Source organism: Anomaloglossus baeobatrachus, chromosome 4 (assembly GCF_048569485.1).
Source record: "Anomaloglossus baeobatrachus isolate aAnoBae1 chromosome 4, aAnoBae1.hap1, whole genome shotgun sequence".
Lineage (NCBI taxonomy): Eukaryota > Metazoa > Chordata > Amphibia > Anura > Aromobatidae > Anomaloglossus > Anomaloglossus baeobatrachus.
Window position 1 is genome coordinate 30,784,587 of NC_134356.1, and position 22,441 is coordinate 30,807,027.

Genomic DNA, 22,441 nt, shown 5'->3' on the forward strand with positions numbered 1-22,441 from the left:
TTAGTTTGATACAATCGCAGTTCACGCTGTTATAGATCTAGCAGAACACGGAATGTTGACACTTGTATAACCCCGCCCACTCCACTGATTTGTACAGTGTACACAGAAAGCAGCCAATCACTGGTGGGGGTGGAGTTAAGCATAGCAGGAAGACTACATGGCACGAAACGCCTAGTCCGGTAGTGATAATCTCCTGCTGATTAAACACAGATTACATTGAAACAGTAACACACACACCTATTAAGTGACACATCCTTAGAATCAGTGTATCTGCCCCTACATAATACTGCTCTCAGATTACGTAGCAAAGCCTGCTGACGAATTTCCTTTAAGTGTATGGAAAATATGGAATGAATTGGTGAACTGAGGGTCACATTATCCTCATAATTGAGATACTCAGAGATAAGAGTCATATTTATTGGCATTTATGGCAGATACCCCATGAATACATAGCCACGGATTGCATTGATCATGACAGAAAAGAGGGTTGGCTTAGCTACTGAAATGAGCCAGTCAGCCAGCCCTTTCCACACACAATACTGTTGAATTACCAATACAGAAAAGGGTTTTTTGATTATGCACTGAACAACCCTAACATTGAGCGATCAAACCTGAGCTGAAGTAGTGTCACGATAGGTAAGGGGAAGTAAAAAGCTAATGGCGAAAGGGAAGAAAAACCCTGTGTCTTGGGAAGAGGGAGATGGTGACTCCTGACCAAGCCTATCGCTGGACCCTGGCTTCCCTCACCAGCATAGATAGGTTCCACACCTATGCGCCGAGCAGGATATCTGACCCTGGCTGACCCAGAAATAGGCCCTAGGTAGGAAACAGATGGGATGAGCACTTAGTCATCCCCACTAAGATCTAAAGAAGGCACAGGGATATCAAACAGGGGAAAGTGAACAAACATCTTATCTCCAGATGACTCCGGGCTGAGAGCTGAAGAAGTGTCACGATAGGTAAGGGGAAGTACCAAGCTAATAGCGAAAGGGAAGAGAAACCCTGTGCCTTGGGAAGGGTGAGATGGTGACCTCTGACCAAGCCTATTGCTGGGTCCTGGCTTCCCTCACCAGCATGGATAGGTGCGGAAAATATGCGCCGAGCATGATAACTGACCCTGGCTGACCCTGATGTAGGCCCTAGCTAGGGAACGGATGGGATGAGCCCTTAGTCAACCCCACTAAGCTCTAAAGAAGACACAGGGATATCAAACAGGGGAAAGTGAATGAACAACTTATCTGCAGATGACTCAGGGAAAGAAATGAAACGACCACAAAGATTCTCTAGATGTATACAAGCCAACTGCTTGCACTGAAGACTAGTGATGAGCGAGTACCAAAAAGCTCGGGTGCTCGAGGCTCGGGCCGAGCATCCCAAGATACTCGTGTACTCGGCCCGAGCACCGAGCCCAATGTTATCCTATGGGAGACCCGAGTATTTTTCTGAAATGACCCCCGGCAGCATGTAGAAACCCTAAAAATGTCACAAAAGTCTCAGAAGAGTGCTCAAATGACATGGCAACAGCATGGGGAAGACCCCTTGAAGCATTTATCCCTCAAAAGTCACAGCTGTGAACAATTTTGTCCGAATTTTACGCCATTTTTTACGGACTCACCAGAAAACCTTCCAAAATGACACCAAAATGAATTTTCATGGCGGAAATGTTAAGGGCACATACCCAATAGTGAGATAGAGCTGGTGTATGTTACTTTTTGAGATTAATACATGAAAGATTTTACGTAAAACATTGTGTGGCACTTCGATGTACAAAACGCACGTTTTGTGCTTTTTACTAGCGATGGCGGTCATTTTTTTTTTCATTCTATCTCCCGTTGGTCGGTCTCGCTCTGTCGGTCTCTCTCTGTCTTGTCTGTCCCCCTCTCACAGTCTGTCGGTCATTCTCCCCCCTCTCTCTTACTTACCGTTCCCCGATCACTGCCGCGGCGCTGCACAGCTGTTCACTAAACTCCGGCGGCTTGTCCTCTTTTGAAAAAGCCGTCCGCTCATTAAACAATCTCGTATTCCCTGCTTTCCTGCGCCTATGATTGGTTGCAGTGAGACACGCCCCCACACTGAGTGATAGGTGTCTCACTGCACCCAATCACAGCAGCCGGTGGGCGTGTCTATACTGTGCAGTGAATTAAATAATTAAAAAAAACGGCGTGCGGTTCCCCCCAATTTTAATACCAGCCAGATAAAGCCATACGGCTGAAGGCTGGTATTCTCAGGATGGGGAGCTCCACGTTATGGGGAGCCCCCCAGCCTAACAATATCAGTCAGCAGCCGCCCAGAATTGCCGCATACATTAGATGCGACAGTTCTGGGACTGTACCCGGCTCTTCCCGATTTGCCCTGGTGCGTTGGCAAATCGGGGTAATAAGGAGTTATTGGCAGCCCATAGCTGCCACTAAATCCTAGATTAATCATGTCAGGCGTCTCCCCGAGATTCCTTCCATGATTAATCTGTAAGTTACAGTAAATAAACACACACCTGAAAAATCCTTTATTAGAAATAAAAAACACTAACAAAGTCCCTCATCACCAATTTATTAACCCCGACAAACCCTCCATGTCCGGCGTAATCCACGGACCTCCAGCGTTGCATCCAGCTCTGCTGCATGAAGGTGACAGGAGCTGCAGAATACACCGCCGCTCCTGTCAGCTTCACACAGCAACGCCGGTTTTTTAAAATTATTTATTTTACTGCATAGTATAGACACGCCCACCGGCTGCTGTGATTGGGTGCAGTGAGACACCTGTCACTCAGCGTGGCGGCGTGTCTCACTGCAACCAATCATAGGCGCCTGTGGGCGGGGAAAGCAGGGAATATGAGATGGCTGTGTGCAGAGCACAGCGCGCCCGCCGGTATAAAGGCTCGGTCACGCTGTGCGGGCCGGCCAATCACTGCAATTCCACAACTAACAGGGCTGTGGCATTGCAGTGGTCTGCCAGCCAATCCCTGCATGAGGGCTGGCTCTCAAAAGAGCGCCAACATGCAGGGATGAAGACCACGAGTACAGCACGAGTATCGCGAGATTACTCGATACCCGCCGAGTAGCCCGAGTACAGTGATACTCGTGCGAGTACTGAGTAGTGACAAGCATACTCTCTCATCACTACTGAAGACTTGTTAAATGTATAAGAGCTATCACCAGCACCGAGTAATTGGAAGTGAAGGTATATAAAGACACCAAGTGTTGATGAAAAGCAGCTGAAATGGTGAGGAACTCCACAAGGTCCTAAAGGGAAAGGGATGAAAACCAAGTAGAAATAATAGAAAGGTCTGTGACTTTCTATAGCTGGACACCACAGGACTGTGTCACCTGTGACATGAAGATTCCTTAAAACCTAATTACACATACATCTAAAAACAATTTTTCACAAGTGGACCACCCCTTTAAGTGTGACGACCAAGTGGTGTCATTTGTCCCATCTGCCCACAAGAGGTTTCTGGTACTGAAGACCACTTTTTATGTATCGGGTCAACTCCATTTTGACTTTTGTTTTCAAGGTGAGACTCCATCAAGATAAAGAAACTGTTTAGGCTATGTGCGCACGTTGCGGTTTTTCTTGCGTTTTGGTCGCGTTTTAAACTGCACTGTGTTAATGACAAACTGGATGCTTTTGCTTCTCCAGCAAAGTCTATGAGAAATCAGAATTTCCATGCGCACGTTGCAGTATTTTTGCACCCACTCAATAGGCTTATACATATTCACTGCTTCCCCATCTGTGATTGGTTGCCATCAGACCCACCCACACACTGAGTGACAGCTGTCTGACTGCAACCAATCACAGCCGCCGGTGGACAGGTCTATATCGTAAAAAAAAAAAAAATAATTTAACAAAACGGCGTGCAGTCCCCCCCCCCCCCCTCCCAATTTTGATACCCAGCCAAGATAAAGCCTCACAGCTGAGGGCTGGTATTCTCAGGCTGGGGAGACCCACATTATTGGGAGCCCCCAGCCTAAAATATCAGCCAGCAGCCACCTGGAATTGCCGCATCCATTAGATGCAACAGGCCTGGGACTTTACCCAGCTCATCCCGATTGCCTTGGTGCGGTGGCAACCGGAGTAATATGGAATTAATGGCAGCCCATAGCTGCCACTTAGTCCTAGATTAGTTATAGCAGGCATCTATGAGACCCCCCATTACTAATCTGTAAGTGAAAGTAAATAACAACAAGCAGCCAAAAAATCCTTTATTTGAAATAAAATAACAAGCACTCTCTTTCTCCACTTTATTAACCCCCCAAACACCCAGGTCCGAAGTAATCCACATGAGGTTCCACGGCGATTAAGCTCTGCTACATCTCTGTCCTGTCACAGTGAGTCATAGAACATGACTGCCAGCTGTGAGTGTAGACAGAGCCGCGATCAGAATGAACTCGAGTGAACCCCTGGCATCACAGCTGTGGGCCCTGTAGTACGGCGTGTGTCGCAGCAGTGATGTCACAGGTTCACCGCTGTGAGGTTCAGGCCATGACTGAAGTGAGCCGCGCCACCAGTGGTGATGTCACTCAGGTGAGTCCTCCACCTGAGGCTCACTTCAGTCGCGGTCTGATGCGGTCACAAGTGGAGGACTCCAGCTGTGACCTGAAATCACTTGAGTGACAGCACCGCTGATCGCGTGGATCACTTCAGTCACTCGGGTGATTTGCTGTCACAGGTGGAAGACTCCAGCTATGGCTGCAGCTAATCTGAGTAACGTCACCACTGATAGCACAACTCCCTTCAGTTGCTGCATGGAGCTAACAGGGCAGTTTGGGGGGTTAATAAAGTGGTGAAAGAGGGGGCTTTTTTTGTTTTTTTATTTCAAATAAAGGATTTTTTGGGAGTTTGCGGTTATTTACTTTCACTTACAGATTAGTGATGGGGGTGTCTCATATATGCCTGCCATCACTAAGCTAGGGCTTAGTAGCAGCTATGGGCTGTTATTAACCCCTTATTACCCCGATTGCCGCCGCCCCAAGGCAACAGTAAGAGCTGGACCCAACGCCAGAATTGGTGCATCTTATGGATGAGCCACTTCTGGGGCGGCTGTGGGCTGCTATTGTTAGGCTGGGGAGGGCCAAATATTGATGATAATATCAGCCCCCAGTTGTCTGCTGTATCTTGGCTGGTTTTAGAAAGATTAGGGGGACCCCACGTCACTTTTTTTTTTTTTTTTTAATCAAATAATTAAAAAAAAAGCGTGGGATCCCCTCTATTTTTGATAACCAGCCAAGGTTCCTGTGCTGGATATGAAAAATGGGGTGGGGCCCCACATCATTTTTTTTACCCCCCAAAATTAAAAGAACTGGCCAAGCTAGCTATCACTCTATTAATCTATTCTATCCATTCTTTCTATTCATTCTTATATTCTCCTACCATGTTTTTTCTTTCTCCTTCAAAAAAACAAAAACGTATGCATTTTTACCGCTTTTTTTTTTAGTCAAACTCAGCGTTTACAGTTGTCAAAGTCCGCCAGAGGGTGCAATTTTTTTTGTCAAACCAAGAACGCAGCGTGCGGATATACCCTTAGACAAATGTAAGTAACAAAAAGTTGCCAATTTTTGATTACTTAATTTGTACTCAGCTACTTGTACAATGGAAAATAAGGTTAACTCACAATTTTGGAATTTGCCGCCCCCCCCCTTCTTGAATGGGAAAAATCACTAGGAGAGAGTATTGTAAAATTATTTTCCATCATCATGTTAAAAGATATATATATACAAAGCCTAAGGGGTAAGAGAAAAAAAAAAAAAAAAAAAAGCAATAATGTATAATTAAAATTTCAACCATTTTTTCTCTGAATGCGAACAAACAGCGACGTGTTGAAACAATGCGACCCGGGTTGAGCCTGGGCCGCGTTGCTATCGGAGGTGCCGTGTTTTGGTTGCTGCGAAAAGTTTAGAATTGTTAAGGGATTAAATGTTTATAAAAATGAAAGAGTTGTCTGCATTCTCGGCTCATTAAGCTTTCAACGACTTGACAGCTCCCCTGACTCATCCGTATCTCCGCACATGGCCGATAAATCCCAAAAGGCTTATAAAACCCAAGTAATCCCCAGATTTGTTATCAATAAAACGATTATCTGTGGAGGTCGGTTTACGTAGTTTTGTTTAAAAAAAATAAATAAATAATAAAAAAAAATAATAAAATTCATAGCTAAAGGCTAATAGTTTTGGAGAAGTTGTGGAATTTACGTAATATCTTGAAATACTTGATGATGGATTCGGGCATTTGCTTTATCCAAGTCGAAATGGTTGGACCATCTGGTCCCTAAAACTGGACAATAAGTGGCCAGAAGAAGAAAGACTGTCCAAAATCCTTAGTAAATGCCCATTCAGGCCGATAAGAGGTCATAAGAAGACCCGTTCCCGATCATCGGCTGATGTAAACATTCTACTGGTCAGCCGGTGAACACGCGGCATTCATGTAGACCAGTGGTCCCCAACCTTTCAAACCGTGAGAGCCACATTCATCTTCAAGACAGTCACAAGCCACATCCACCTCCCACCTCCCTTACAGTAGTGACAGCCAGAGCCCCCATTACCGGTGTAATGACAGCCAAAGCTTTTCAACAGAAATCACAGACAGTATACCAAGATCCAGGTCTACCAAGGTCTGGAGACCTGCTCTTCATAGCTGTTTGCTTGACTTGGTACTTATGCAAAAAGCTGAAAGACTGCTGCAAGCCACATATCATAGGCCCCCGAGCCACATGTGCCTCCCAAGCTACAGGTTGGGGACCACTGATGTAGATCATCAAATCAAGTAAACAAGGGATGTGCTGCATGCTGTATAAATCCCGAAACAACGATCCTTTTAACGAAAAAACCCTCAGTCAATAACATCCACAAGCTTGCATTTACTGTATACCTCTGCCACTGCTGGAGCCTGAGCTGGTGCTGGCTCCTCCAGAAAGGCGTCGTGGGCCACAAGCTTCTTCCCTCGAGTCGACCACCTCGGTGTCTCTTCTTACTGCCATCTGTCCACCCCACCCCCTGTAGATGGGAACCAGGGGGTGGGGGTCTGGGGCTCCATGGTGTCCTCCAGGCACACTGCCTCTCCCCTGGCAGCAGAACGAGTGTGGTCCTGGAACACTGGGAGATCCTACAAAACAACCTTACTCCTGGCTGACCAGCAACACACTGCCAAACTGCTCCCCTAACCTATTAACGAGTTGACTCCTATGAATTGGTGGAAACCCGTTTGCCCGGTCAGGGCTCCAGTAATGGTACAACACATTTTGAAGACTATAAACAAAAATAGTGCTGCCCAAATTTGGATGTAAAGTAAAAAGATTTAGCAACGCGCTTCAGAGCTGGACAAGCTCCTTCGTCAGGCATATGTTACGCAACGCATTTTGTCCATCTCTTATTTCAAAACAGGTTGGAGTAGTGTGGCCAATGGTCTGGTCTCCATATTAAACCTTTGAGGATCGATTTTTACTACATTGATGCCCAAATACAAAGGACGAGCTTCTGTAGACTGGTACCCAACAGATTCTTCTATATTTCGACAACCACGTCCCTTGTAATGCACAAGGTGTTATTGGTGGCACCTTTGGCCAGTGTTGGCTAATGAGTCTAATCGTTTAGAACAAAGCAGTCAAACCATTAAAGGGATTATGCCCTTTCCCCAAAAAAAAATAAAATAAATCTGGTTTCCGGGCACATTTTGGTATAAAGAAATTGCACAAATTGTCCCAGTTTCCAGGACCGAGACTCCCGATGTTGCTACTGTCCGGCATTGGCTGCGGAGTTGAGGTCACGTTGACATCCAATCAGTGAAATCAGTGGCACTAGACACGATATTCCCTCTGCTTGGGTAGAGCCGCCGCACCCACCAAAAGGCGTCCGCGTTAAGGCAGGTGCCAATGCTGACGAGTGGTGGAGACTTGGCACTGGACCTGGGGATCAAAACTTCTGAAAGGCGTCAACCCCTTTATTATGCGATATGAAGAGTGTTCCTGGCCAAATTATCACTAGGGAAGTGCCAATCATAACATATTCTTTAACAGCGCAGCCATATGGTATATAAAGATTGAACCTGGATCCTGATGAAAGCCTCATAAGTGGTCAGCCATGTTATAAAGAAGGATGGCTAGAGATGGGCGGACCCGTTGACGTTCGGTGGATTCATCCGGACGTTATTTAAAGTTGGGTTTCGGTGTGGACTTCAACCCCAATTAAGTCACTAATTGAGAAGTTCGGGTCTGCGCCTACATGCATTCAAACATAAATAGAATAATTCCAGGGGGCGGGTCGGCGGGATTTTTCCATATTTTTTTTTGTTTGGTGCCTACTACATCCGATCATGCTGTTGTTACTCCCAGTGCAAGCCGATCAAACACTGCAAGCGGCTCGCACCGGGCAGAGCAGAGTGCAGTGATGCTCACACGAGTGGTTTGCATACGTAAAGCACCCGAACTCTGATGTTTTTTGAGGGGAAAGGGGGGGGGGGGGGGTTGTGTTTGGTATGAGCACCGAACCTCAGGTTCGCTCATCTCTAGCCCTGGCTAAATTATCAGTAGGGAAAGGTCGTATATAACCTATTCTTTAATAGGGCAGCCATATGGTATAAAAGGTTGAACCTGGATCCTGGTAAACGCCTCATAAATGGTCAGCCATGTCATAAAGTAGCAATTTCTTGGAATGATGGCAGATTCTATATAGAAATGAGCGGATCTCTGGAGGTTTGTTTCGCCGGCAGCAAATGAGCCGAGCCTCCACTGATTCGAGCTTGACCTGAATCCCGGTGGAAGTCACTGATTGGCAGTTTGAGTCTCCACCGACATACAGCCAGCCATACATAAATATATCACTTCTGGAGGAGGGAGGGCGGGCTTTTTCCAAAACCTTTGGGGTTGCACACCACATCTAATCGTGCTGATGTTACCACGAGTGCTAGCCATTCAAGCACCAAGTGTACTTGAGCACAGCGTTGCTCGCGCAAGTGAAATTCGCACATAAAGCTTCCGAACCTTTAATGTTGGTGTTCGGTTCAAAAACTGAACCTCAAGTTTGCTCATCTCAAATCCTATATACATGGCATCATGATAGGTGGCAAAGAACCCCTGAGGAAGCTGTAAAGGAAACCAGATCGGTGGTCGCCCATCCATGAATCTACTGGTGGTAGAGGATGACCCAACAATGACTGGGAATTTTCTGATTTTAGGGAAATTCCCTTCCCCTAATAAAGGTTTCAATCAAACGAAAGAGGGGGTGGTGAGGGTATAAGTGAGGCTTTCTCTTTAAGTTTTTGGTTTCCTTGGAGCTGCAACATAAATTTGATCTACATAGTGGAAGAACAAAGATCTAAAAATACAGAGCTACAGCCCGAAACTTTTTCCTCTCCCTCTAATTATTTTGTCTATTTATTTTGTTATTGTTGGAGAAAGCTTCTTTTTAAAAATGAGTATTTTCCTCGCTCGCGCTCCGAGCCTCCTGTTATTGTGTGGTATACGGACTCCCAAGGTTTCCTATAAAATGGTACATTGTGTGATCTGTCCCCTCGCATTGGCTGGATGATGTGGTTACAGGCCTTGTTTTTACAGCTTCCTCTAACAGACACTTAAAGGGACACGGATCTAAAACTAAAAGCTAAATGCTACTACTGTATATAGATACATAAAGAAATGTACATTCTGCATTTAAAAAGCTGAGGTTTATGTGCGGAATATAAAATTCAGATCCTTTACGTAGTATTATAGCAGAGGACGTCAGCCATCTAAGCCTTTTTTTTCCGGTTGGAAATAAGGAAGGAGTACCATGCTGAAAAGCGCCGCAAAAAAAGTAAGTAGCATCCATCACGCTGGAGGTCTTGATCTAATGATGTACTGGTATGGACGGTCATTCAAAAATATTGTAATACCACATTTCGCCTGTAGTGGCCACTCGACAATAAAATGCAGCCTGGCCTGGAGTTCAGCAGCCGATCACCAACCCGACATCAATATAGAAAGGTGGTGTGTGTGTGTGTCACGATGACTATGGGATAGCAGGGAACCGGGGTTCCTAAGCTGTCCCTCAAGCGAGGGGCCCTATGCTGTTCCTAAACTCAGGGATACTCCTGATGGTGGAGAGGTCCGAGTCTCCTTCCTGGCCCTTACATAGTACATAGGTTGAAAAAAAGACCTAGGTCCTTCTAGGTCTAGGCCTGATCTGATTCCCACTCCCCTCATGGAGGGACAAAAGAGGAGTGTGATGAAACCCACAGATAAAGACAGACAAAGGAAAACCAAAACTCTGTCACACAGCACGCACACATAAAAGGTAAAGATGATAAGAGGTTCAGGAGGAAAAAAAAAAAAGCAAGAGCAGGAAGGAAGCTACAAAACAACAGGGGTAAACTGCACAACTGCACCAAGCAATAACCACAGCTTTCACCAGTAAGCCTGGGACACAACACTTCACAGACCAACAAAGAATAAACTATAGCTGGCATGGGTGGAAGGTTTCAACCAGCATAAATAGGAGGGAAGCAGATGTGAGATGCCTCCCTACAAATGCCCAAAGGAGCAAGCAGACCAGCAGAGATTAACTTTTGCTAGCCTATGAATCAGCACACAGCAGGTCGACGCCCAAGTCTGCCTGTGTTGAGCTAAGACACCAGAGAAACCAATCGGTGTGGAGTCTCAGAATCTGCAATCTGAACAGTGCCCAAAGCCGCCATGACAGGTGGCGAAGTTTGTACAAAACTCTGTGCAATATTATGGTTGAACGAAAAATATTTTCAAATATATTAGGATAAATCAGTAAGAGAAGGGTTTCATATTTCAGATCATTATCTATGAGCTGGAGGGAAAAGCTACAGAGCAGATATATCCTTCTGTAGGTACTAGGCATCCCTAAATTTGTCTTACCTTCCTCATGTTGTCTTATTTTGGTAGCGAGACTAGCGTCTCACTGGCCTTCACTAATCACAGTTAGTTCAGGGCAAGCAAGGGCCTAAGCACCTGATCGGTGTACAAGTGGAAAGGACCTGTCTAGCGGACATTAGGGAGTACAGGGATCAGCCTCAGTTGAGTGTTAGGAAGTGATCCCACTCCCCTCTCCCTTGGACCTAGGCCTTCCATTGTATCGTGTCCTTGGTGTACCGCTGCTCTCCGGGGATCCTCCCCTCCCATGGCGTGATATTACCCTGGTGATCCTGCTGTGTTGCCCCGCTTGCTTCTTGGCTTGACACCTGTAGTCACATGGCAAAATCAAGGCTTGATTAATATATAGAGGCCATGATGCTAGTGTGCCTCAAATGGAACAATGCCTTACATTATTCCTAGTATAGAGCTCTGCCCCCACTCCTCAAACCTCCCTATGCTGGCTATAGCTCATTCCTATGCTTTCCTTGTTTTATTGTAGTAACGAGTGGGGGTAAAGCATAACCCCACCAAATCTAGAAGTCAGGTTTCCCCCGCTCTCCTCACACTTCCCTATACCGGCTATAGCTCATTTATATGCTGGCTATGTTGAAGGACCTCATCGCTGCATAGCAGTGGTGTCGTTACTTTTGCAGCTTCGAAGTTTCCTACAGAAGAATCCAAGGAGTGCTTTTTGTTGGGTCTTTCACCACCCATTTCTTACCTTCCTCATGTAGTTTTATTGTAGTAGCGAGTGGGGGTAAAGCATAACCCCACCAAATCTAGAAGTCAGGATCTCCCTATGCCGGCTATAGCTCATTCCTATGCGGACCATGTTGAAGGAGCTCATTGCTGCATAGCAGTGGTGTCGTTACTTTTGCAGCTACGAAGTTTCCTATGGAACTTACCAAGTAGTGCTTTTTATTGTGTCTTTCACCACCCATTTGTTACCTTCCTCATGTTTTATTGTAGTAGCGAGTGGGGGTAAAGCATAACCCCACCAAATCTAGAAGTCAGGTAAACCCTCCCCCTCTCCTCACACCTCCCTATACCGGCTATAGCTCATTCATATGCTGGCTATGTTGAAGGAGCTCATCGCTGCATAGCAGTGATATCGTTACTTTTGCAGCTTCGAAGTTTCCTACAGAAGAATCCAAGGAGTGCTTTTTGTTCTTTCACCACCCACTTCTTACCTTCCTCATGTTAATTGTAGTTGCGAGTAGAAGTAAAGCATAACCCCACTAAATCTAGAAGTCTGGTTTCCCCCCCTCTCCTCATACTTCCCTATGCCTGCTATAGCTCATTCCTATGCTGGCTATGTTGAAAGAGCTCGCCGTTGCATAGCAGTGGTGTCTACCCCCTTCTCCTCACACCTCCCTATGCGGGCTATAGCTCATTCCTATGCTGACCATGTTGAAGGAGCTCATCGCTACATAGCAGTGGTGTCTCCCCCACCCCCCCCTCTCCTCACACACACCTCCCTATGCCGGCTATAGCTCATTCGTATGCTGACCATGTTGAAGGGGCTCGTCGCTGCATAGCAATAGCAATGGTGTCTCCCCCTCTTCCCTCTCCTCACACCTCCCTATGCAGGCTATAGCTCATTCCTATGCTGACCATGCAGAAGGAGCTCATCGCTGCATAGCAGTGGTGTCTCCCCCACCCCCCTCTCCTCACACCTCCCTATGCCGGCTATAGCTCATTCCTATGCTGGCCATGTTGAAGGGGCTCGTCGCTGCATAGCAATAGCAATGGTGTCTCCTCCTCTTCCCTCTCCTCACACCTCCCTATGCAGGCTATAGCTCATTCCTATGCTGACCATGCAGAAGGAGCTCATCGCTGCATAGCAGTGGTGTCTCCCCCACCCCCCCTCTCCTCACACACACCTCCCTATGCCGGCTATAGTTCATTCCTATGCTGACCATGTAAAAGGAGCTCATTGTTGCATAGCTGTGGTGTCGTTACTTTTGCAGCGGTGAAGTTTCCTATGGAAGAATCCAAGGAGTTTTTTTTTGTTGCGTCTTTCACCACTCATTTGTCTTATTGTAGTAGCGAGACTAGTATCTGAGTTCAGGGCCAGCAAGGGCCTAGGGAAATAATCGGCGTACGGGGGGGAAGGGGGAAGGATCCGTCGTGTTCATTTAAAGATATTTCCAAGTATTGTTTCTTTTCCCGTAAAAGTTCCACACAAAATAACACAGTCTGCCCATTATATAACGAGGGGAAGTGCTCAACAGATCAACAAACCCACTTGGGTAAGTGATAATGGAGGATGAATGAGTCACAGGCGATGAGAAAACAGATCATGGAGGATAAATAGCTTTTCTTCTCCAACACCATCCACTCCTTGTATCTGAACACACATTTATAAGTCATTGTTGCCAGTGAAGGGGTTTTTTTTCTCGGCTATTGGCACACTTAACGCGGCTTTGGTCAATGAGTTGTGATTGAGAGGACACAGCCGGCACTCACCCTTTATAACTTGTGACTCTCCGCGAGCGAATGCGCTAGTGGAGAACAAATGGCTTGTACAGGGTTCTCACTGCCAGGAGATTTCCAGTTACTGAAGTCCCATAACAAGTGGATTACAACCAGTTTAGCCTCGATATTATACACTGGGCCGTATTCAAGTGCGGCTCTCCACATCACAAAGGGGTGAAAGCTTTTTTTTGTGCTGCTCGCCCCACTCTTATCTGTTTCACATGAAATAAAAGCTCGAAGGGATGAAAGTTTTTTTTTTTTTTTTTTTTTACGAATGGCTCCGTAACTAATACCTATCAACAATTCAAGGGGAACAATCTCTCATGGACACAAAAGAGACACAGTGAAGACCCCCGGCCGCCTATTCTGTGAGCTCTATGGAGAGGATCTCAGCAATATTAATGACTAGCTTAAAGGGAAATACAAAAAAAAAAAAAAAAAGGATCAATTTTACTCAAACGCACAATAAAAATACAAAAATAAAACAGTTATAGCAAAACCTAAAAAAAAAAAAACAAACAAAAAAACAAATAAAATGCAATTAAATAATAATAATAATACAGCTTTATTTCTATAGCGCCAGCATAATACGCAGCGCTTTACAATTCAGCAATTGCGAGAAGTACAAACTTATATTAGTGGGTTTTGTGTTCACTAACTTTGTGGAAGTTCCCCATCTTTGCAAGTTTTTTTGCATATGTGCAAATGAAAAAGCATACTCACAGCGAAACACCTACTACTGGTTCAACTTGTAAGCCCTAACGTGGAAAGTTACAGTAGCGGGTTTTGTGTTTACTAAGGCACCTTTTACACATCTAGCATTTCGTCAGATGCCGGACACGGCACGCATGTAGTACAGTAGATTCATTTAAAAAGGAAGCGCGACACCATGTGGACAAATTCGGTTGTGCATGAAGCACACAACCACATGGTGTCGCGCTTCCACTGTAAATGAATGATGATGTCTGAAACGGGCCTTACTCTGTGGAAGTACTCCATCTTTGCAAGTTTGTTTTGTGTGTGTGCAAATGAAGAAGCATATCCACAGCGAAACACATTCTGATAGTTCAAGTGGTCTCTTATGAAATGAGCCCTGTTGGGACCCCATAAGCATTATGTGAAAGTCAGCTGAACCCACCGACTTTACTGGCCATCTGATGTGTTATGGGAGCCTCCCGACTCTCCCAAAAAAGATGATGTCGTGTGTGTGTGTGTGTGTCTGTGTGTGTGTGAGCAAAAATGAAGAAGCATACCTACAGCGAAATACATACTAATGGTTCAGCTGGTCTCCTATGAAATGAGCCCTAACGTAAAAATTTGTAGTAGCGAGTTTTGTGTTTACTAACTTTGTGGAAGTTCCCCATTTTTGCAAGTTTTTTTTTGTATATGTGCAAATGAAGACTACCCACAGCGAAACACATACTAATGGTTCAACTTGTGAGTTCTGACGTGGAAACTTATAGTAGCGGGTTTTGTGTTTACTAACTCTTTGGAAGTTCTCCATCTTTGCAAGTTTTTGTGTGTGTGTGTATATATGTGTGCAAATGAAGAAGCATACCTACAGTGAAACACATGCTAAGGTCTCCTACGAAATGAACCCTAGCATAGAAACTTATAGTAGCGGGTTTTGAGTTCACTAACTCTTTGGAAGTTCTCCATCTTTGCAAGGTGTGTGTAGGTGTGTGTGTGTGTGTGTGTGTGTGTGTGTGTGTGTGTGTGTGTGTGTGTGTGTGTGTGTGTGTGTGTGTGCGCGCGCGCACACACAAATGAAGAAGCATACCTACAGCGAAACACATACTAATGGTTCAACTGATCTGCTATGAAATGAGCCCTACTGTAGAAGTTTATAGTAGTGGGTTTTGTGTTAGTCCCATGGCAAAACACAATGGTTCACCTGGTCTCCTATGTCCTATGAAACGAGCCCTACCGTAGAAATGCATAGTAGCGGGGGTTTTCTGTTCCGTAACTTTGTGGACGACCTCAATCTTTGAAAGTTTTTTTTGTGTGTGCAAATGAAGAAGCATACCAACAGCGAAACACATTAACGGTTTAACGGGTCTCTTATGAAATGAGCCCGAACGTAGAAACCTACAGCAGCGGGTTTTGTGTTCACTAACTTTGTTGAAATTCTCCATCTTTGCAAGTTTTCTTTGTATATGTGCAAATGAAGAAGCATAATCACAGAAAAATACATGTCAACTGGTCTCCTATGAAATGAGCCCTAACGTAGAAATTTATAGTAGCAAATTTTGGGTTTACTAACCTTGTGGAAATTCTCCAACTTTGCAAGTTTTTTTTTTGTATGTGTGCAACTGAAGGAGCATACCCACAGCGAAACACATACTAGTGCAAATGAAGATACATACCTATAGCGAAACACATTCTGATAGTCCTATGAAATGAGCCCTATTGGGACCCCATAAGCATTATGTGAAAGCCAGCTAAACCCACCGACTTCACTGACCATCTGATGTGTTATGGGAGCCTCCAGACTCTCCCAAAAAAGATGTCAGGGGAGAGAAGCCAATGCCCAAGGAGTCAGACATCGGCTTTCCTCTTGGACCCCATTGAAAACAAGAATGTTACCATTTCCCTGGATGATAGAGGACCACGGTATATGGCCGCAGTGATCATTCGCCATAGGTACCACTGTTCGGTGATGGGAGCCATGATGCTTGTAAGGATCAGTGCTTGACCATTTTTTTTTTTTTTTATTTTTTTTTTGTATCCTCAGCTTTTTATAAAACCCATTAATGAGCATCTTATTATAAACCAGAGATCAGATTATATCATGGTATATTACATTACTATGGAATATTTAATTCTAGGTTAGTAAAGCGATGGATCTTGTGCATTTTGGGCCGGCTATCATTTACAAGAATGTTTTGAGTAATGGGACGTAAAGGGTCACTGTAGTTTCCATAGACTTTGCATAAACCCATAGTATAAGCAAATATTAGAAATTTTGTAATATACCATATTAGAAAAGAAAAAAACCCCAAAACGTCTTGCTCCACTTAAGAGCCATTTCTCCTTCCACCATCTACTCTGAAAGACAAAATAGCACAATTCCTTTCTGTTTAAAGATGGACTGCCGGAACAGTGAGGTGTCAAGTTACAGCTAGTATTGTAACTAATGGATAAGGGAGGAGCATGGTGAGGAAACAAGCAGAGGCAGGGAGGAAACAAGCAGAGGCAGGGAGGAGCATGGTGAGGAAAAAAGCAGAGGCAGGGAGGAGCATGGTGAGGAAACAAGCAGAGGCAGGGAGGAGCATGGTGAGGAATCAAGCAGAGGCAGGGAGGAGCATGGTGAGGAAACAAGCAGAGGCAGGGTGGAGCATGGTGAGGAAACAAGCAGAGGCAGGGAGGAGCATGGTGAGGAAACAAGCAAAGGCAGGGAGGAGCAGGGTGAGGAAACAAGCAGAGGTAGGGAGGAGCATGGTGAGGAAACAAGCAGAGGCAGAGATGAGCATGCTGAGGAAACAAGCAGAGGCAGGGTGGAGCATGGTGAGAAAACAAGCAGAAGCAGAGAGGAGCATGGTGAGAAAACAAGCAGAGGCAGAGAGGAGCATGGTGAGGAAACAAGCAGAGGCAGAGAGGAGCATGGTGAGGAAACAAGCAGAGGCAGAGAGGAGCATGGTGAGGAAACAAGCAGAGGCAGGGAGGAGCATGCTGAGGAAACAAGCAGAGGCAGGGAGGAGCATGCTGAGGAAACAAGCAGAGGCAGGGAGGAGCATGCTGAGGAAACAAGCAGAGGTAGGGAGGAGCATGCTGAGGAAACAAGCAGAGGCAGGGAGGAGCATGCTGAGGAAACAAGCAGAGGTAGGGAGGAGCATGGTGAGGAAACAAGCAGAGGCAGGGAGGAGCATGGTGAGGAAACAAGCAGAGGCAGGGAGGAGCATGGTGAGGAAACAAGCAGAGGCAGGGAGGAGCATGCTGAGGAAACAAGCAGAGGCAGAGAGGAGAATGCTGAGGAAACAAGCAGAGGCAGAGAGGAGCATGGTGAGGAAACAAGCAGAGGCAGGGAGCAGCATGGTGAGGAAACAAGCAGAGGCAGAAAAAGGCAATTGGGAAGGTCATGAGCAGCTAAACTTAAGACAAAGCTGGATTTGCATCAACTAACCTTAGAAGAGCTGCATAATATACTCCTTGCTGATGCTACTAGTTCTGAGCATGTCACGGGTGACAGACAGTCGTGTTTTCAGGCCATAGAAGGTCACAGCGTTTGGCTGCATAACAAGAGCCCTTACTTTCCATTGTTCCTGCTGTCAGTATTCAGTGGTATAGCTAACTTTCCTGCTAGATTTATCCCTTCCCCTTTTAGACCCAGCTGGAGCTCGCCTTCCACCCACCTGCTGATCATCAATATTCTCTCTGTGCATATATACCCCTTCCTTTGGACTGGTGCTGGTTATATTCTTCTATTCAATCCCTGGGTACAAGCAGGTGGCTTGTACTCCTTTGTGGTATCGTTGCAAAAAGCTTTCCTGAACTTCTCCCTGAGTAATCTGTAGAAGATAAGTAGTTCATGCATTTTCCCCATGTGTCCCCATATAGGGGTTAGTGGGGTTGAGTAAGAGCACATTCCATCCGTTCCCTATTTAGGACCCAGCACTAGGGATATCTAGGGTCAGGTATCCGGCTCGGTGCATAGGTGCGGATCTATCTAGGATGGTGAGGCACCCCAGGAACCAGCACTAGGGATACCTACGGTCAGGTATCCGGCTCAGCGCAAAGGTGCAGAACCTATCTAGGGTGGTGAGATTCCCGAGGGACCAGCATGAGGGATACTTAGGGTCAGGTATCCGGCTCGGTGAAAAGGTACAGAACCTATCTAGGGTGGTGAGATACCCCATGGACCAGCATGAGGGATACTTAGGGTCAGGTATCCGGCTTGGCGCATAGCTGAGGAACCTATCTAGGATGTTGTGAGACCTCAGGGACCAGCAGTAGGTTTGGTCAGGGGTCATCTTCTCTTTCCCTAGACACAGGGTTTCTCTTCCCTTCCCTTTCGCCGTGCACTTGGTACTACCCCGTACCTAGAATGACAGAGCATGTGCTAAAATGGAAAAAAAAAAGCAAAAAGGAGACATCAAAAACAGCTACTCTCCACCCTCTAGCTCAGAGACAACTGAAAATTCGAGCTAGACCTTGTAGAGGAGAAAAATGCTGAAAAAATGCAGGATGCAAGTAACAATGGCCAAACTGGTGCTATTCTTCATACAGAAAAGAGCCTATATTGGAAAGTTACGTCTTAAAAAAGGGTAGGAAGCCAAAAAGAGGGATGGAGCCAACATGATCTCTCCTCTTCAGGGGCTCAAAACCAGCTGCCATGTTCTGCCATGGTAGGTACACCCTTGAGATGAGATGTTCTTCAGAGTTTCCAAAAATGATCTTCGTTGGACCAGGATAGTCCTACTCAGCAGTCATCTTCACGTCTTCACGCAGTACTCTTGTAAGGCTATGGAGGCCCAGGCGAGCACCATCTTTAGGCTGAAACCAAATCATTGGCTAAATCGGAACAAGAACAACAATAAAAGAAAAACCACAAACTTTTGTTCCTTTGCATTTAAAAAAAAAAAAAAAAAGTTCTCCACCACCAAAACAAGCCGATTTTGGGTCAGGCTGCACATTTATCATCACACAGAATCAGAAGATCCGCCTCGTTCAGTCTTATAATAAAGTCAATTTTGTGGATGAAAATGATGTTTAATGAATAGCTAAACCATTACTGTACGCTGTGGACTTCCAGCCCAGTTTGTGGTTCTGTTTGAAAGTCAATTGGTGGCCTCATAAAGGCTCGAGCGTAGGGTCGGCCACATCACACGCATACCGCGCATAATTGGCATTGAATCGTTTTTATGTTTTGGATCTATGTACGAGGCCAAAACAGAGACTGTGACTTAACAATACTTCGTACCGTACTGGAGAGACATCGAAATGTGTTCAACATGTGCCAACTGGAAAAAAAACAGGTGCTACAGGGCTATACGTTTTGGAGTCCTTTGGGACACAAGAAATGGTCAATCACTGAAGGCCATGTAACTGATAGAGGTCATGAATAGTCCTCTCCGAAAGCTTTCTTGATATCTGTACCCTGGCTTCAGAAGAATACCACCATTATGGGGTCTCTTCCACCTATAGTTCCTAAATAGCCAGTAGGACACAAGAAATGGTCAATCACTGAAGGTTGATAGAGGTCATTAATAGTCTTCCCCGAAAGCTTTCCTGGCTTCAGAAGAATGCCACTGTAGTGGGGTCTCTTCCACCTATAGTTCTCAATTGGACAGTAGAACACAAAAAATGGTCAAATCAATGATCTAGGTCATGAATGGTCTTCTCCAAAAAGGTATCTTTATTTTTGTACCCTGGCTTCAGAAGAATGCCACCATGATGGGGTCTCTTCCACCAATAGTTCTTAAATGGATAGGACACAAGAAATGGTCACTGAAGGCCATGTAACTGATAGAGGTCATGAATAGAATTCCCCGAAAGCTGTCTTGATATCTGTACCCTGGCTTTAGAAGAATGCCACCGTAGTGGGGTCTCTTCCACCTATAGTTTTTAAATGGACAGTAAGACATGAGAAATGGTGAAATCAATGATCTAGGTCATGAATGGTCTTCTCCCAAAAGGTATCTTTATATTTGTACCCTGGCTTCAGAAGAATGCCACCATGATGGGGTCTCTTTCACCTATAGTTCTTAAAATGGACAGTAGGACACAAGAAATGGTCAATGAAGGCCATGCATCTCCTCTAGGTAATGAATAGCCTTCTCCGAAAGGTTTCTTTATATCTGTACCCTGGCTTGAGAAGATTGCCACCATTATGGGGGTCTGTTCCACCTTTAGTTCTTAAAAGAATAGTGGGACACAAGAAATGGTCAAATCAATGAAGGCCATGTATCTGATGAAGGTCATAAATAGCCTTCTCCAAAAGGTTTCTTTATATCTGTACCCCGGCTTCAGAAGTTCTTTAGTTCTTAAAAAGGCCAGAGGTGCCAAGTTCAGGGAATCTGGTTAATTAATAAGTTAATATAATTAATAAGTTAATTGATATAATTTAATAAGGCACCCTTTGCCTTCTCTCCAACCTGTCCTGATCTCTTCCCGTCTACAACTGCTGACCAACTGCTGCCATGACTTTTCCTCTGCCCAATTAAGATTTATGTTTGCCAGCTTGGCATCATGCTTTGCAGTCATCCACTAAATGTAAACCCAGTCTATGGCTCACAGACCCTACGACTATGAACCTGCGCAAAACCCCTCACTATGGGGGGGGGGTAATCTTAAATTGCTCAAAATTTCCTTAGCCTCTGCTCCCTAGCTTCACTCCAAGCCAAATCCAGAAGAATCCAATGGGTCCATAACTGCAGTAGGTGAATTACACAAAGGCATATTTCCTGTCGTAAAGCTCACGGCCGGTGTAGGGGCAGCGAGGGGGATTAGTGGACCACATGGGGACCCAGAGTTACCCTTTAGTGGGTGGCGCTTAACTCGCAGGTCAGGGACCGGGACCATGGTAGCTGACCCCCAGGATAGGAGATTAACTCGGGAAGGGCTTAACTCCAAGGGCAGTGAGACTAACTCTGGTACGGACGCTGATGCAAACCGGTACAGGTGGAATGACCGAGGCAGACAAGTATGGTGGGCTCGGCAAAGACAGATAGACATGGGAAGGCAGACTCGGGTACAGGTGACTGACACAGGGATAACGAGACCTGACAACTAGCTAGACAGACAGGACACTGAGTAACTAGGAATGCTGCGCATGCACCTCCACTAATGGGAGGGTGCCTTAAATACACAGTGCCTCTCAGACATAGGCTGAGAGGCATTTCCAGGAAATGGCGCGCTGGCTCTTTAAGAGGAGGGTCAGTGAGCATACCTCTTCTAATGTTCTAAGCACATTCCCAGGGAGCCTGTGCGGCGTGCACAGACCCCGCGGGAGAAGGAAGCAGCAGCACACGTGGACGGCTGGGGAAGGACCTGACTCTGGCAGGGGCGATAAGTCGTCATCTCTCAAGGGACGCCGGCGCTACAACTATATAGTAGATATGGGCTCCATTAAGGGGATCTGCATTCATATTTGCAGAGGCTGCTGTAATTACAGGACTTTATTAACTAGCACGTTCCCTATAGGGAGACAAGCTCAAATTTCCAGGAGAGGTTTCATCGACACTGACAAGTAAAACGTGTTCTGAACTTTTGACTTTCAGGCTTCTTATCTCATCATCCACCTGAGATGACCTTCATTTTATAGACAATCATCTCGTCTATCTCATACATAAATTTGACCTGCAACTATTTAGTATGTGATTAGTTATGCAGAAAATTGTCAAACTGCATCATGTGAGGCCATGATAGTTGGAAGAATACGAAATGAAGTCCATCCATGCGTTCAAAATCCAAGAGATGGACGTCCAGGCAAAGTATCGGAGTCAACAAGTCCCTCATCACAAGGTCTATAAGTTCTGGTGCAACAAACCCGGCAGTGGAGGCGACTCGTATGCTTCATAATAGTGAGATCACAGATGTCCATCCAAGCACCGGGCGACGCACGTTACACAAGTCTGGAATGGTGGCCCGAAAAAAGGTGAAGAAGCCTCGACTTCAATATCGTTATAAGAAGCGTTGGCTTGAGCTTGCCAAAAACTAGGAAAAGTAGAAGATTGGAAACAGGTGATTAGGAGAGATGAGACGAAAGGCAATAGATGGCTCTGATACGTGCAAAGCGGTCAGGAAGAAACAAGGGAATAAGGCGTCAACAGATCGAGAAATTGAAGGAACGGTCAAGTTTGGTGGAGGAAGCCTGATGATATTGGAGTGTTTCACAGCCAAAGGTGTTGGATACTTGACCAGGATGGATGGTGGTCTCAATGTTGAGCTATATGTGAGTACTATCTTATAAGGAGAGTTACTTCATACACTCGAGTCCTATGGGTATGAAAAGGACGACAGTGTCCAGCAGGACAACGACCCGAAGCATATGCAGAGAGTGGCGAAGAAATGGTTCAATGACAATGTAGTAGAGGAGCTGGATTGTCCCCACAGTCCCCAAACCTCAACCCAATCCAACACTTGTGGGTGGAGGTGAAGATAAAGCTGTATAGATAC

The 22,441-nt window shown here is 45.6% G+C and overlaps 1 protein-coding gene across 2 annotated transcripts in view; it reads right to left on the minus strand.

Annotated features, from left to right (window-relative positions):
- ATXN10 (ataxin 10) overlaps positions 1 to 22,441 on the minus strand; it is a 157,503-nt gene that overhangs the window by 2,380 nt on the left and 132,682 nt on the right. The gene's annotated exons all lie outside the window — the stretch shown is intronic.